General features: G+C 41.9%; 1 protein-coding gene across 1 annotated transcript in view; it reads right to left on the reverse strand.

The window, feature by feature from the left end:
- UVRAG (UV radiation resistance associated) overlaps nt 1-15,923 on the reverse strand; it is a gene marked incomplete in the record, with an annotated part of 561,854 nt that overhangs the window by 295,660 nt on the left and 250,271 nt on the right.

Genomic DNA, 15,923 nt, shown 5'->3' on the forward strand with positions numbered 1-15,923 from the left:
GTTCAACAGAAGCATCATTTTTAAATGCCCATGAGGAAGCCACAACCCTAGTAGAATGAGCCGTAATTCGTTCTGGAGGCTGCTGTCCAGCAGTCTCATATGCAACACGGATGATACTCTTCAGCCAAAAAGAAAGGAGGTAGCCGTAGCTTTCTGACCCCTACGTTTCCCAGAAAAAACAACAAATAACGAAGATGTTTGACGAAAATCCTTAGTCACCTGCAAGTAGAACTTCAAGGCACGGACTACGTCCAAATTATGTAACAGACGCTCCTTCTTAGAGGAGGGGTTAGGACACAAGGAAGGAACAACAATTTCCCGATTAATATTTTTGTTGGAAACAACCTTAGGAAGAAAACCAGGTTTAGTACGTAACACCACCTTATCAGAATGGAAAATAAGATAAGGAGAATCACATTGTAATGCCGAAAGCTCAAAAACTCTGCAAGCAGAAGAAATAGCAAACAAAAATAAAACTTACCAAGATAATAACTTAATATCTATGGAATGCATGGGTTCAAACGGAACCCCTTGAAGAACATTAAGAAATAAATTCAAAATCCAAGGAGGAGCAATTGGTCTAAACACAGGCCGGATTCTTGTGAGGGCCTGACAAAAAGATTGAACATCTGAAACATCTGCCAGCTTGTGCAGCAAAATAGATAAAGCAGAAATCAGTCCCTTTAAGGAACTTGCTGACAACCCTTTCTCCAATCCTTCTTGGAGAAAAGATAAAATCCTGGGAATCCTAACCCTACTCCATGTGTAGCCCTTGGATTCGCACCAATGAAGATATTTACGCCATATCTTATGGTAAATTTTTCTAGTAACAGGCTTATGTGCCTGAATCAAAGTATCAATGACCGCATCAGAGAACCCCTGCTTAGATAAAATCAAGCGTTCAATATCCAAGCAGTCAGCTGCAGAGAAATTAGATTCGGATGATGGAAGGGTCCCTGAATGAGAAGGTCCTGCCTCAATGGAAGCTTCCACGGCGGCAGAGAGGACATGTCCACCAGATCGGCATACCAAGTCCTGCAAGGCCATGCAGGAGGGATTAGAATCACCAAAGCCCTCTCCTGTTTGATCCGTGCAAATCACCCGGGGAAGGAGAGCAAACGGTGGGAACACATAAGCTAGGTTGAACGACCAAGGCACTGCCAAGGCATCTATCAGTTCGGCCTGAGGATCCCTGGACCTGGATCCGTATCTTGGGAGCTTGGCATTCTGACGAGACGCCATCAGATCCAATTCCGGTCTGCCCCACCTCAGAATCAGGATGGCAAAGACCTCCGGGTGGAGTTCCCATTCCCCCGGATGAAACGCCCGTATGCTCAAAAAATCCGCCTCCCAGTTGTCCACTCCTCCTGGGATATAGATTGCTGACAGATAACAAGAGTGAGCCTCCGCCCACCGAATTATCTTACTTCTGTCATCGCTAAGGAACTCCTTGTTTCTCCCTGATGATTGATGTAAGCCAAAGTCGTGATGTTGTCTGACGGAAAGCGGATGAATTTGGACGAAGCCAACTGAGGCCAAGCCTGAAGCGCATTGAATATTGCTCTCAATTCCAGAATATTGATTGGAAGGAGAGACTCCGACCGAGTCCACACACACTGAGCCTTCAGGGAATTCCAGACTGCACCCCATCCTAGTAGACTGGTGTCCGTTGTCACTATCTCCCATCAAGGTCTGCAGAAGCATGTCCCTTGGGACAGATGATCCAGCAACAACCACCAAAGAAGAGAGTCTCTTGTCTCCTGATCCAAATCTATCTGAGGAGACAAATTTGCATAATCTTCATTCCACTGCCTGAGCATGCTCAGTTGTAGAGGTCTGAGATGAAAACGAGCAAACGGAATGATGTCAGTTGCCCCCACCATCAATCCAATTACCTCCATGCACTGAGCCACTGATGGCCGAGGATTGGACTGAAGGGCTCGGCATGTATTCAGAATCTTTAACTTTCTGACTTCCGTCAAGATTTTCATATAGAATCTATTAGAGTTCCCAAGAAAGGAACCCTTGTCTGTGGAATTAGTGAACTCTTTTCTAGATTCACCTTCCACCCGTGAGTCCTTAAAAAGGACAGAACCATATCGGTATGAGACTTTGTAAGTTGATAAGACGACGCCTGGATCAGAATATCGTCCAGATAAGGCGCCACTGCAATGCCCCGCAGTCTGAGAACCGCCAGCAGAGACCCTAGAACCTCCGTGAAGATCCTGGGTGCCGTGGCCAGTCCGAAAGGAAGAGCCACAAACTGAAAATGTTTGTCCAGGAAGGCAAACCTTAGGAATAGGTGATGATCTTTGTGGATAGGAATATGAAGATATGCATCCTTTAAGTCCACGGTAGTCATATACTGACCTTCCTGGATCAATGGAAGAATTGTCCGAATCGTCTCCATCTTGAAGGATGGGACTCTGAGGAACTTGTTTAGGCTCTTGAGATCTAAAATGGGTCGGAACGTTCCCTCTTTTTTGGGAACCACGAAAAGGTTTGAGTAAAATCCCTGCCCCTGTTTTGGAACGGGACAAATTACTCCCATAGTGGAGAGGTCTTTTACACAACGTAAGAACGCCTCTCTTTTTATCTGGTCTACAGATAATCGTGAAAGAAGAAACCTTCCCCTTGGGAATGAATTTTTGAACTCCAACTGATACCCTTGAGACACGATTTCTAGTGTCCAGGGATCCTGAACGTCTCTTATCCAAGCCTGGACAAAGAGAGAAAGTCTGCCCCCTACTAGATCCGGTCCCGGATCGGGGGCCGCCATTTCATGCTGTCTTGGGAGCAGCAGCAGGCTTCTTGGGTTGTTTACTCTTGTTCTAAGCTTGGTTGTGTCTCCAGACGGACTTGGCTTGTGCAAAATTCCCTTCCTGTTTAGCGGAAGAGGAGACTCCATTGAAATTTCAAAAGGTACGAAAATTACTCTGTCTACCCCTCTGCTTAGATGTTTTATTCAGAGGTAGGAGGTGACCCTTACCTCCCGTAATGTCAGAAATTATCTCTTTCAAGTCAGGCCCGAATAGGGTCTTCCCCTTGAAAGGAATAGCTAAAAGTTTGGATTTAGAGGACACATCCACAGACCAAGATTTTAACCATAAAGCTCTGCGCACTAGAATGGAAAATCCTGCATTCTTAGCTGCCAATTTGGCGATCTGAAAGGCGGCATCCGTAACAAAAGAATTAGCCAGCTTAAGGGCCTTAATTCTATCCATTATTTCCTCTAAAGAAGTCTCAGTCTTAAGATCCTCTTCTAAGGTGTCAAACCAAAAGGCAGCCGCAGTTGTGACTGGTACAATGCAGGCCGTCGGTTGTAAGAGAAACCCTTGATGAACAAATAGCTTCTTTAGAAGACCCTCCAACTTTTTATCCATAGGGTCTTTGAAAGCACAACTGTCCTCAATAGGGATAGTCGTACGCTTAGCCAGGGTAGAAATAGCTCCCTCCACCTTAGGGATCGTTTGCCAAGAGTCCCGAACGGTGTCAGGTATAGGGTACATTTTCTTAAAAATAGGGGAAGGTGAGAACGGGATACCCGGTCTTTCCCATTCCCTAGTAATAATTTCCGAAACTCTCTTAGTAACTGGAAAAACGTCAGAATAAGATGGAACTTCTAAATACTTGTCCATCTTACACAATTTCTCTGGAGGGACCACAATAGAGTCACAGTCGTCCAGAGCCATCAAAACCTCCCGCAGTAACAGGCGGAGGTGTTAAAGCTTAAATCTGAAGGACATCACATCCGAATCTGTCTGGGGTAATGCACTACCTGAGTCAGACAGTTCCCCTTCAAACAAAGCCTCCCTACCCCCCCCCCCCCTCAGAGCCCTGGGAGGGTACATCGGAGATCGCCATCAAAGAATCAGAAGTCGCATGGACCACCTGGGTCTCTTTTCTACTACGTTTGCCCTGTAATACCGGCAACTTAGATAAATCTTCTGTAAGAGTGGCAGAACATGGCGTTACTTGCGCGGGTGTTAAAGGCTGTGACGCTTTAGGAGAAAGTTGCTGCATACCCTGACTCTCATCAGTCTGAGGACATTCATTAGACATATCTTTATTAAAGAAAATTTGCTCTCTACACTGTAAGGCCCTCAATACATGGAGGACAAAGTGTAACTGGGGGTTCGACAATGGCATCTAAACACATAAGGCATGTACTCTGTTCAAGTTCATCCATGATAACAAAAAGTGATCTTGGTCAATTCCCAGATAATATTTTATTCAGAAAAAATAAAGTACTGTGTCTTTAAATAATAAAGTCTGCTAATATCCTATAAGCAAATAAGTAGTTTTAATATGCTTGCTCCTGAGTTGTGAACAAATAACAAAATTTATGCTTACCTGATAAATTTATTTCTCTTGATTCTCATCAGTCTGAGAAGCATCCTTAGACATACTTGCATTAAAGGAAATCTGTTTACATTGTAAGGCCCTTTTAGTACATGAGGGACAAAAAGTAAGTGGGGGTTCCACAATGGCATTTAAACACATAGAACAAGTACTTTCCTGAAGTTCAGACATGTTAAACAGACTAGCAATAATAGTCGTTCTTAACTTGATATATTGAACTTTGAAGACAAATCATATAATTAAAAATTTTACTTAAAACGTGTACTGCGCCTTTAAATAATAAAAGCGCAACAATTTTTCTGCTAGCAGTCAAAACAACGCTTGCATCAATAAAAAGTGCCCTTATGTGCTCAAATTAACCTAATAATATTGCTCTGTTTGTTTAGTTATGCTATACACCAAATTTTATCACACTTCAGGCCCCTGCACCTCGCCACAGCCCTGCTGCGGCGCCTACCTGCCCCCAGATCACACTGATCCTCCTTGAGCAGTGCTCCCAAGTCTCTTTGTACCCCTTGCTGCTGACCCGGATGAATACGGCGCAACTGAGCACGCGAAACTAGGCCCCGCCCACCGTGGGCGTAACTCAAGCCGTGCTAAGACCCGCATGGGAAGAAAAAGACATGTCTGTTTCTAAACCTATATCACTAAAAAACACCATGTGCACCTCTTATACACACACCATTGAATATTGCTCTCTCCCAAGCCAGTTATAATGACATAATAACGACAGCCCTTAAGAAAGCAAACCGCATCTCGCAGCGTCAGCCCACAGTCTATGCATAAGTGAAAACACCAAACACACTGATAAGTAATCAGATAAAAGGGTATTCCAGGTACACCATTTCCATTTAAATAGTGCATACGGATTACCCCTCCCCAGTTAGGGAATAATGTCAGACTGTTCTGATGTATCTAGTCTCCCCAGAAACAAATGACTGAACATACCTCAATGCTGCTTGTAGCATGACACAGTTCTCCACACTGAAGAGGTTTCTTTACAATACCTTCAACTGCTCTGTGGGAACCAGCAGGATCTTAGATAATGTTTGCTAAGATCTTCAACATCAGGGCAGAAAATAAGATGTCTCCACTCCTCTTGGGAAGTTACTGATGGACGATTTCTCCCTGAGAAAAATAGTACTCACTGGCACCATTTTAAAATAAATAACTTCTTGATTGAAGAATCTAAACTAACACCTCACTTTACCTCTTCCTATCACTAACACAGGCAAAGAGAATGACTGGAGTGGGAGGGAATGGAGGAGCTATATATACAGCTCTGCTGTGGTGCTCTTTGCCACTTCCTGCTGACCAGGAGGCGTAATCCCATAAGTAAGAATGAAATCCGTGGACTCGTCATATCTTGTAAAAGAAATAAAGTAAAGCGAATTGTATTGTAATGCCGAAATCTCAGACACTCTTCGAGCTGAAGAAATGGCAACAAGAAATAAAACTTTCCAAGATAATAACTTAATAACTAAGGAATGTATAGGCTCAAACGGAGCCCCTTGAAGAACTTTAAGAACTAAATTCAGACTCCATGGAGGAGCAATTGGTTTAAACACAGGCTTGATTCTAACCAAAACCTGTGTTCAAAGGAATGAACATCTGGTACATTCATTTGTGTAACAAAAACATAATTTATGCTTACTTGATAAATTTATTTCTCTTGTAGTGTATCCAGTCCACGGATCATCCATTACTTGTGGGATATTCTCCTTCCCAACAGGAAGTTGCAAGAGGATCACCCACAGAAGAGCTGCTATATAGCTCCTCCCCTCACTGCCATATCCAGTCATTCGACCGAAAGAAGCCGAGAAAGGAGAAACCATAGGGTGCAGTGGTGACTGTAGTTTAATTAAAATGTAGAGAAAATGTAGAGAAAAAATATATGGATATAACAGAGCACTCGAATAGTCCTAATAGTAAATAGTTCTGTATGATGAGTTTGCAGGATTGGGTATGATATATAAAACGTAACTTTTAATATATGTTGAAATTAAAATATATTGTGACAAACATTCACACAAATAGGTGTATATAAAAGCATTTAAAATAAATGATAAGTGCTGAGATACCGGTTTGTAACTATCTATAGTGTGTTAAGTGGGTAGGTCTGGCAAGGAAGCACCATAATATGCTCGCGGATTGCACGATTGCTAGTCTAAAAAGAGGATTGACCTCACACAAAATTAACTGACTGGTGCAATACTGGAGCAGTGCTATCTTTGTCAGAATCCCACACAATTGAATATACTCAAATTAAGTTACATACAAGCTCCTGTAATTATACTGGTCTGTAATGAGCCTGGACACAAATCGATATCCAGAAATAATTACCAACGAAATAGCTTGTAAGTTAATGTCTATTATAATTATGGATTTAACACACTAACTAATAAAATCTCAGCATTTGTCAGAGCGCCTGATGCGCATTTCGCCACGTCCGTGGCTTTCTCAAAGGCTAACCCGTCCTGCCTCATACTCAGGGTTTAAGTATTACTTGGAGCCAATCACGGGTGAGTATTCATACACACCCCTAAGCGCTGGCCAATCACCTATAGTCTGCCCTATTGGTCAGTCGTATGTCACATGACTTTGTAATGACATATACAGAGAGGCGTGACTTCTCACGCCGGTGTCAACATGAGTGAATGTAAACACTCAGGAGAATTCGATCAGAGGAATATCAGTGTTGCATTGTTTATAATGAATTGTATATATTCTCTGGTATAGTTAGATAAGCGGTTAGCATGTCCGTACACCCGCCATCAATATTTGCGTTACTATTCTCTTGTTCCATTATCATAATTATTTGTATTATCAGAAATATAGGATCATATGATCATATGTGTGGTTAGGTCTTCTAGGGAGTTATGGACAGCGAGTCGTCCTATCTTAACTAAAAGAAAAACAGAATTTATGCTTACCTGATAAATTACTTTCTCCAACGGTGTGTCCGGTCCACGGCGTCATCCTTACTTGTGGGATATTCTCTTCCCCAACAGGAAATGGCAAAGAGCCCAGCAAAGCTGGTCACATGATCCCCCCTAGGCTCCGCCTTCCCCAGTCATTCGACCGACGTAAAGGAGGAATATGCATAGGAGAAATCATATGATACCGTGGTGACTGTAGTTAGAGAAAATAAATCATCAGACCCGATTAAAAACCAGGGCGGGCCGTGGACCGGACACACCGTTGGAGAAAGTAATTTATCAGGTAAGCATAAATTCTGTTTTCTCCAACATAGGTGTGTCCGGTCCACGGAGTCATCCTTACTTGTGGGAACCAATACCAAAGCTTTAGGACACGGATGATGGGAGGGAACAAATCAGGTCGCCTAGATGGAAGGCACCACGGCTTGCAAAACCTTTCTCCCAAAAATAGCCTCAGATGAAGCAAAAGTATCAAATTTGTAGAATTTGGTAAAAGTGTGCAGTGAAGACCAAGTCGCTGCCTTACATATCTGATCAACAGAAGCCTCGTTCTTGAAGGCCCAAGTGGAAGCCACAGCCCTAGTGGAGTGAGATTTGATTCTTTCAGGAGGCTGCCGTCCGGCAGTCTCATAAGCCAATCGGATAATGCTTTTAAGCCAAAAAGAGAGAGAGGTAGAAGTTGCTTTTTGACCTCTCCTTTTACCAGAATAAACAACAAACAAAGAAGATGTTTGTCTGAAATCCTTAGTGGCTGCTAAGTAAAATTTGAGAGCACGAACTACATCCAAGTTGTGCAACAAACGTTCCTTCTTTGAAACTGGATTAGGACACAAAGAAGGCACGACTATCTCCTGGTTAATATTTTTGTTAGAAACAACTTTCGGAAGAAAACCAGGTTTAGTACGCAAAACCACCTTATCTGCATGGAACACCAGATATGGAGGAGAACACTGCAGAGCAGATAACTCTGAAACTCTTCTTGCAGAAGAAATTGCAACCAAAAACAAAACTTTCCAAGATAATAACTTTATATCAACGGAATGTAGGGGTTCAAACGGAATCCCCTGAAGAACTGAAAGAACTAGATTTAGACTCCAGGGAGGAGTCAAATTTTTGTAAACAGGCTTGATTCTAACCAGAGCCTGAACAAAAGCTTGCACGTCAGGCACAGCCGCCAGCTTTTTGTGAAGTAAAACAGATAAAGCAGAAATCTGTCCCTTCAAAGAACTTGCAGATAATCCTTTCTCCAAACCTTCTTGAAGAAAGGATAGAATCCTAGGAATTTTTATCTTGTTCCATGGGAATCCTTTAGATTCACACCAACAGATATATCTTTTCCATATTTTATGGTAGATTTTTCTAGTTACAGGCTTTCTAGCCTGAACAAGAGTATCAATGACAGAATCTGAGAACCCTCGCTTTGATAAAATCAAGCGTTCAATCTCCAAGCAGTCAGTTGGAGTGAGGCCAGATTCGGATGTTCGAACGGACCTTGAACAAGAAGGTCCTGTCTCAGAGGTAGCTTCCATGGTGGAGCCGATGACATATTCACCAGGTCTGCATACCAAGTCCTGCGTGGCCACGCAGGAGCTATCAAGATCACCGATACCCTCTCCTGTTTGATCCTGGCTACCAGCCTGGGAATGAGAGGAAACGGTGGGAACACATAAGCTAGGTTGAAGGTCCAAGGTGCTACTAGTGCATCCACTAGAGCCGCCTTGGGATCCCTGGATCTGGACCCATAGGAAGGAACCTTGAAGTTCTGGCGAGACGCCATCAGATCCATGTCTGGGATGCCCCATAATTGAGTTATGTGGGCAAAGATTTCCGGATGGAGTTCCCACTCCCCCGGATGAAATGTCTGACGACTCAGAAAATCCGCTTCCCAATTGTCCACTCCTGGGATGTGGATTGCAGACAAGTGGCAGGAGTGAGTCTCCGCCCATTGAATTATTTTGGTCACTTCTTCCATCACCAGGGAACTCCTTGTTCCCCCCTGATGGTTGATATACGCAACCGTCGTCATGTTGTCTGATTGAAACCTTATGAATTTGGCCTTTGCTAGCTGAGGCCAAGCCTTGAGAGCATTGAATATCGCTCTTAGTTCCAGAATGTTTATCGGTAGCAGAGATTCTTCCCGAGACCAAAGACCCTGAGCTTTCAGGGGTTCCCAGACCGCGCCCCAGCCCACCAGACTGGCGTCGGTCGTGACAATGACCCACTCTGGTCTGCGGAAGCTCATCCCTTGTGACAGGTTGTCCAGGGTCAGCCACCAACGGAGTGAATCTCTGGTCCTCTGATCTACTTGTATCGTTGGAGACAAGTCTGTATAATCCCCATTCCACTGTCTGAGCATGCACAGTTGTAATGGTCTTAGATGAATTCGCGCAAAAGGAACTATGTCCATTGCCGCCACCATCAAACCTATTACTTCCATGCACTGCGCTATGGAAGGAAGAACAGAATGAAGTACTTGACAAGAGTTTAGAAGTTTTGATTTTCTGGCTTCTGTCAGAAAAATCCTCATTTCTAAGGAGTCTATTATTGTTCCCAAGAAGGGGACTCTTGTTGACGGAGATAGAGAACTTTTCTCTACGTTCACTTTCCACCCGTGAGATCTGAGAAAGGCTAGGACAATGTCCGTATGAGCCTTTGCTTGTGACAGGGACGACGCTTGAATCAGAATGTCGTCCAAGTAAGGTACTACTGCAATGCCTCTCGGTCTTAGCACCGCTAGAAGGGACCCTAGTACCTTTGTGAAAATTCTTGGGGCAGTGGCTAATCCGAATGGAAGTGCCACAAACTGGTAATGTTTGTCCAGAAAGGCGAACCTTAGGAACTGATGATGTTCCTTGTGGATAGGAATATGTAGATACGCATCCTTTAAATCCACCGTGGTCATGAATTGACCTTCCTGGATGGTAGGAAGAATTGTTCGAATGGTTTCCATTTTGAACGATGGAACCCTGAGAAATTTGTTTAGGATCTTGAGATCCAAGATTGGTCTGAATGTTCCCTCTTTTTTGGGAACTATGAACAGATTGGAGTAGAATCCCATCCCTTGTTCCTTTAATGGAACGGGATGAATCACTCCCATTTTTAACAGGTCTTCTACACAATGTAAGAATGCCTGTTTTTTTATGTGGTCTGAAGACAATTGAGACCTGTGGAACCTTCCCCTTGGGGGTAGCTCCTTGAATTCCAGAAGATAACCTTGGGAGACTATTTCTAGGGCCCAAGGATCCAGAACATCTCTTGCCCATGCCTGAGCGAAGAGAGAAAGTCTGCCCCCCACCAGATCCGGTCCCGGATCGGGGGCCAACATCTCATGCTGTCTTTGTAGCAGTAGCAGGCTTCTTGGCCTGCTTTCCTTTGTTCCAGCCTTGCATTGGCCTCCAGGCAGGCTTGGCTTGAGACGTATTACCCTCTTGCTTAGAGGGTGTAGAACTTGAGGCTGGTCCGTTTCTACGAAAGGGACGAAAATTAGGTTTATTTTTAGCCTTGAAAGACCTATCCTGAGGAAGGGCATGGCCCTTTCCCCCAGTGATATCTGAAATCTCTTTCAAATCAGGGCCAAACAGCGTTTTCCCCTTGAAAGGAATATTAAGCAATTTGTTCTTGGATGACGCATCCGCTGACCAAGACTTTAGCCAAAGCGCTCTGCGCGCCACAATAGCAAACCCTGAATTTTTCGCCGCTAATCTAGCTAATTGCAGGGTAGCGTCTAGAGTAAAAGAGTTAGCCAATTTAAGAGCACGAATTCTGTCCATAATCTCCTCATAAGAGGTATCTTTATCCAGCGACTTTTCTAGTTCATCAAACCAGAAACACGCTGCTGTAGTAACAGGAACAATGCATGAAATTGGCTGTAGAAGGTAACCTTGCTGAACAAACATCTTTTTAAGCAAACCTTCTAACTTTTTATCCATAGGATCTTTGAAAGCACAACTATCTTCTATAGGGATAGTAGTGCGTTTGTTTAAAGTAGAGACCGCCCCCTCGACCTTAGGGACTGTCTGCCATAAGTCCTTTCTGGGGTCGACTATAGGAAACAATTTCTTAAATATAGGGGGAGGGACAAAAGGTATGCCGGGCCTTTCCCATTCTTTGTTTACAATATCCGCCACCCGCTTGGGTATAGGAAAAGCTTCGGGGGGCACCGGGACCTCTAGGAACTTATCCATCTTACATAATTTCTCTGGAATGACCAAATTGTCACAATCATCCAGAGTAGATAACACCTCCTTAAGCAGAGCGCGGAGATGTTCCAATTTAAATTTGAACGTAATAACATCAGGTTCAGCTTGTTGAGAAATTTTTCCTGAATCTGAAATTTCTCCCTCAGACAAAACCTCCCTAGCCCCTTCAGACTGGTGTAAGGGCATGTCAGAACCATTATCATCTGCGCCCTCATGCTCTTCAGTATCTAAAACAGAGCAGTCGCGCTTTCGCTGATAAGTGGGCATTTTGGCTAAAATGTTTTTAATAGAATTATCCATTACAGCCGTTAATTGTTGCATAGTAAGAAGAATAGGCGCACTAGATGTACTAGGGGCCTCTTGTGTGGGCAAGACTGGTGTAGACACATAAGGGGATGATGCAGTACCATGCTTACTCCCCTCACTAGAGGAATCATCTTGGGCATCATTTTCACTATCACATGCATCACATCTATTTAAATGAGAAGGAACTTTGGCTTCCTGACATACAGAACATAGTCTATCTGATGGTACAGACATGTTAAACAGGCATAAACTTGATAACAAAGTACAAAAAACGTTTTAAAATAAAACCGTTACTGTCACTTTAAATTTTAAACTGAACACACTTTATTACTGAATATGCGAAAAAGTATGAAGGAATTGTCCAAAATTCACCAAAATTTCACCACAGTGTCATAAAGCCTTGAAAGTATTGCACACCAAATTTGAAAGGTTTAACTCTTAAAATAACGGAACCGGAGCCGTTTTTACATTTAACCCCTATACAGTCCCTGGTATCTGCTTTGCTGAGACCCAACCAAGCCCAGAGGGGAATACGATACCAAATGACGCCTTCAGCACGCTTTTTCAGTGTATCAGAGCTCCTCACACATGCATCTGCATGCTTTGATTCCCAAAAAACAACTGCGCATTAGTGGCGCGAAACTGAGGCTCTGCCTATGACTAGAGAAGGCCCCCAGTGAAAAAGGTGTCCAATACAGTGCCTGCCGTTTTTATTATCAAAAATTCCCAGATAAAAACAACTCCTCAGAGTAACAAACCATTAAACAAGCTTATAAAACAAACGTTTTAGCCCAGAAAAATGTCTACCAGTCTTTAAAGCCCTTGTGAAGCCCTTTATAAATTGTTATTAAAATGGCTTACCGGATCCCATAGGGAAAATGACAGCTTCCAGCATTACCAAGTCTTGTTAGAAATGTGTCATACTTCAAGCAGTAAAAGTCTGCACACTGTTCCCCCCAACTGAAGTTACTTCATCTCAACAGTCCTGTGTGGAAACAGCCATCGATTTTAGTAACGGTTGCTAAAATCATCTTCCTCTTACAAACAGAAATCTTCATCTCCTTTCTGTTTCAGAGTAAATAGTACATACCAGCACTATTTTAAAATAACAAACTCTTGATTGAAGCAATAAAACTACATTTAAACACCAAAAAACTCTAAGCCATCTCCGTGGAGATGTTGCCTGTACAACGGCAAAGAGAATGACTGGGGAAGGCGGAGCCTAGGGGGGATCATGTGACCAGCTTTGCTGGGCTCTTTGCCATTTCCTGTTGGGGAAGAGAATATCCCACAAGTAAGGATGACGCCGTGGACCGGACACACCTATGTTGGAGAAAGTATATATTTACCAATACACTTCGTCAGGGTATACAATCAACTATTTATCTATCATACATAGTTATAAGGATTTTCATTAAAATAACACACATTAATAATAAGATTAACTTTAAACTTGTTCTATTACGAACAGAGAGGCACTATAAGGAAGACGTTCCTAAATACAGTTATTTAAACTACACCTGTATGAATAAAGGATTGTCATTACAGCGTACTTGCTAAATTATCATCCGTACCACGTTAAATATATATCTAGGTACCAGTGACAAATACAGTATATACGGTGTGTTATATGAGTTACGAATCATACATATCTCCATATTTTAAAACATATCAATTGTGGATTAGTGTATTAGCCACAGTAATATATACATTAACCATCTCAATGCCAAACACAATTTGAAGTTTTATGACACAAGGAATTGCATTCATAACGATTATGTTAGATTGTACATCTTAAGCTGTCTCTGTGTAGAAGTGTGTATTCCGAAAGCCATATTGAATAGAGTAAGCTCATATTTGAATTTTTTAGTTTTTGTTTCATGCTCTATCATCCATTACTATAATAAACACATAGTTGCATTTATGGCTTCGTGTCTTTATTTGTTCATTTGTCATTAGTGTGTGTGTCTTAGTATTATTAAATCCATGATGATGATAGTATTAGACAGATCAGACAGATAACAATTGTTTGTAACATATGTTGATATATTTCTACAGATTCACAAGAAAGAATTATATCCATCTTGTTCATTGAGACCTAGCGGTGCTAGAGTGTCCAACCAGAATATCCAGCGGCACTCAGCTTGGAGTAGCATGCTTTCCACATTTCCTGCTCTAATACCGGGTTTGATTACTTGCAGTACTGATACTTTTAATTCAGGTTTGGTACCATGACTCTTTAGGTAATGCATGGCAACAGGGGTTAGATTCTTTCCTTTCTCTTGATCTTTCAGACAGTTCTTTATACTACTTATATGTTCACAAAGTCGCGTACGTAGCTCTCGTGTGGTTATTCCGATGTACCTTTTGCCACATTTACATAATAGACAATATACTACATTTTTGGTTTTACAATTGGCAAAGCTAAGCATCCTTTTCTTGCTTCCTGTTCGAGTCACATATTCTCTCTCATTCGAGATATATTGACAAAAACTGCATGTACCGCATGCATATGTACCACATATATATTTGTTCGTTCTTCTCTTGGTAAAATGGCTCTTAACCAACATATTACCTATTGTCGGAGCTCTTCTCCAGCTTGTCTTTATTCTCTCACCCACAAATGGTGATAGATCTTTGTCAGATTTGAGAATTCCACTGTGTTTGTTCAAAATATTTGTAATTTTGTTATGGTTATTATTATATGTAGTAACAAATCTGACTTCTTTTTCTGCAGATTGTACTTTCTTTTTAGGGATTAGTAATGATTCCCTGGGTGTTCTCTTTGCTCTCTGATAAGCTTTGCGTATTATCCTGCGACTGTATCCTCTATTTTTGAGCCGTGTCTTAAGTTCTCTGGCTCTCTCGTTAAATACTTTAAAGTCCGTACAGTTTCTCTTTATCCTGAGGAATTCCCCCGTAAGGATTGCATTTTTAGTTCCTCTGGTATGGCAGCTGTCATACTGTAGTATTGAGTTGGTTGCAGTTTCCTTCCTAAACAGGTCAGTTTTGATATGGTCGTTCTCATCCCTATAGATAGTAATATCCAAAAATTCCACTTTGTTACTATTCAGACAGTATGTCAGTTTCAAGTTGATATCATTATGATTCAGAATCGCAATGAATTCTTTGAATATCTCTTCACTGCCTGTCCATATTATGAAGAGATCGTCTATGTACCGGCACCACATATTAATATGTTCAGTATATTTTGATATATTTTCATTAAAAACAAATTCACTCTCCCACCACCCTAAGTAAATATTCGCATATGTAGGGGCGCAAGATGACCCCATAGCAGTGCCCTGAATTTGTAAATAAAAGTTGTCATTAAAAACAAAGTAATTATGTGTCAGTACAAATTGCAATAATTTAATCACAAACTTATTTCTCTCAGATCTATCATTGGATTGCATGCTTAGGAAGAATTCAACAGCTCTTAGTCCATATTCATGTTTTATTGAGGTATAGAGCGATTCTACGTCGCAGGTGATCAGAAAGGAATCTTTGTCTAGTGTTAAGTCATTTATTTTGCTTAGGACATCCATAGTATCACGGGTATAGGATGGCAAAGCCCATACTATCTCCCTCAAGTATAAATCCAAAAATTTACTCCCTTGTTCACATAGACTATTTATGCTGGAGACAATAGGTCTCCCCGGCGGCGTGTCTTTGTTTTTGTGAATTTTGGGCAAAAAGTAGATAGTGGCAATCCTTGGGTTCTTAACTTGTAAGAACGACCATTCCTTAGGGCTGATTAGATCATCTGCCTTGGCCTCATTGATCAGTTTTAGATAATCATTCAGAAATTGAGACGTGGGATTTGAAAATAAATGTTTATAACATTTACGATCTTTCAATTGTCTATTTGCTTCAGCAATATATTTCTCCCAAATCACAATATTCCCTCCTTTGTCCGATGGTTTGATGATCACATCATCCCACGAACTGATTTCTTTTAGTGCTTCCTCTTCTTTCTTTGTAATGTTTCTTACTTTTGTATCAGGTAATTCAAGAAAGTCATGTATGACCATTCTCAGAAAGACCTCAATTTGTGGTACCTTCGAGGTCGGTGGCATATAATTGTATTTGAGTCTGATCTGTTTATTAAGAAACT

This window comes from Bombina bombina, chromosome 3 (assembly GCF_027579735.1).
Source record: "Bombina bombina isolate aBomBom1 chromosome 3, aBomBom1.pri, whole genome shotgun sequence".
Lineage (NCBI taxonomy): Eukaryota > Metazoa > Chordata > Amphibia > Anura > Bombinatoridae > Bombina > Bombina bombina.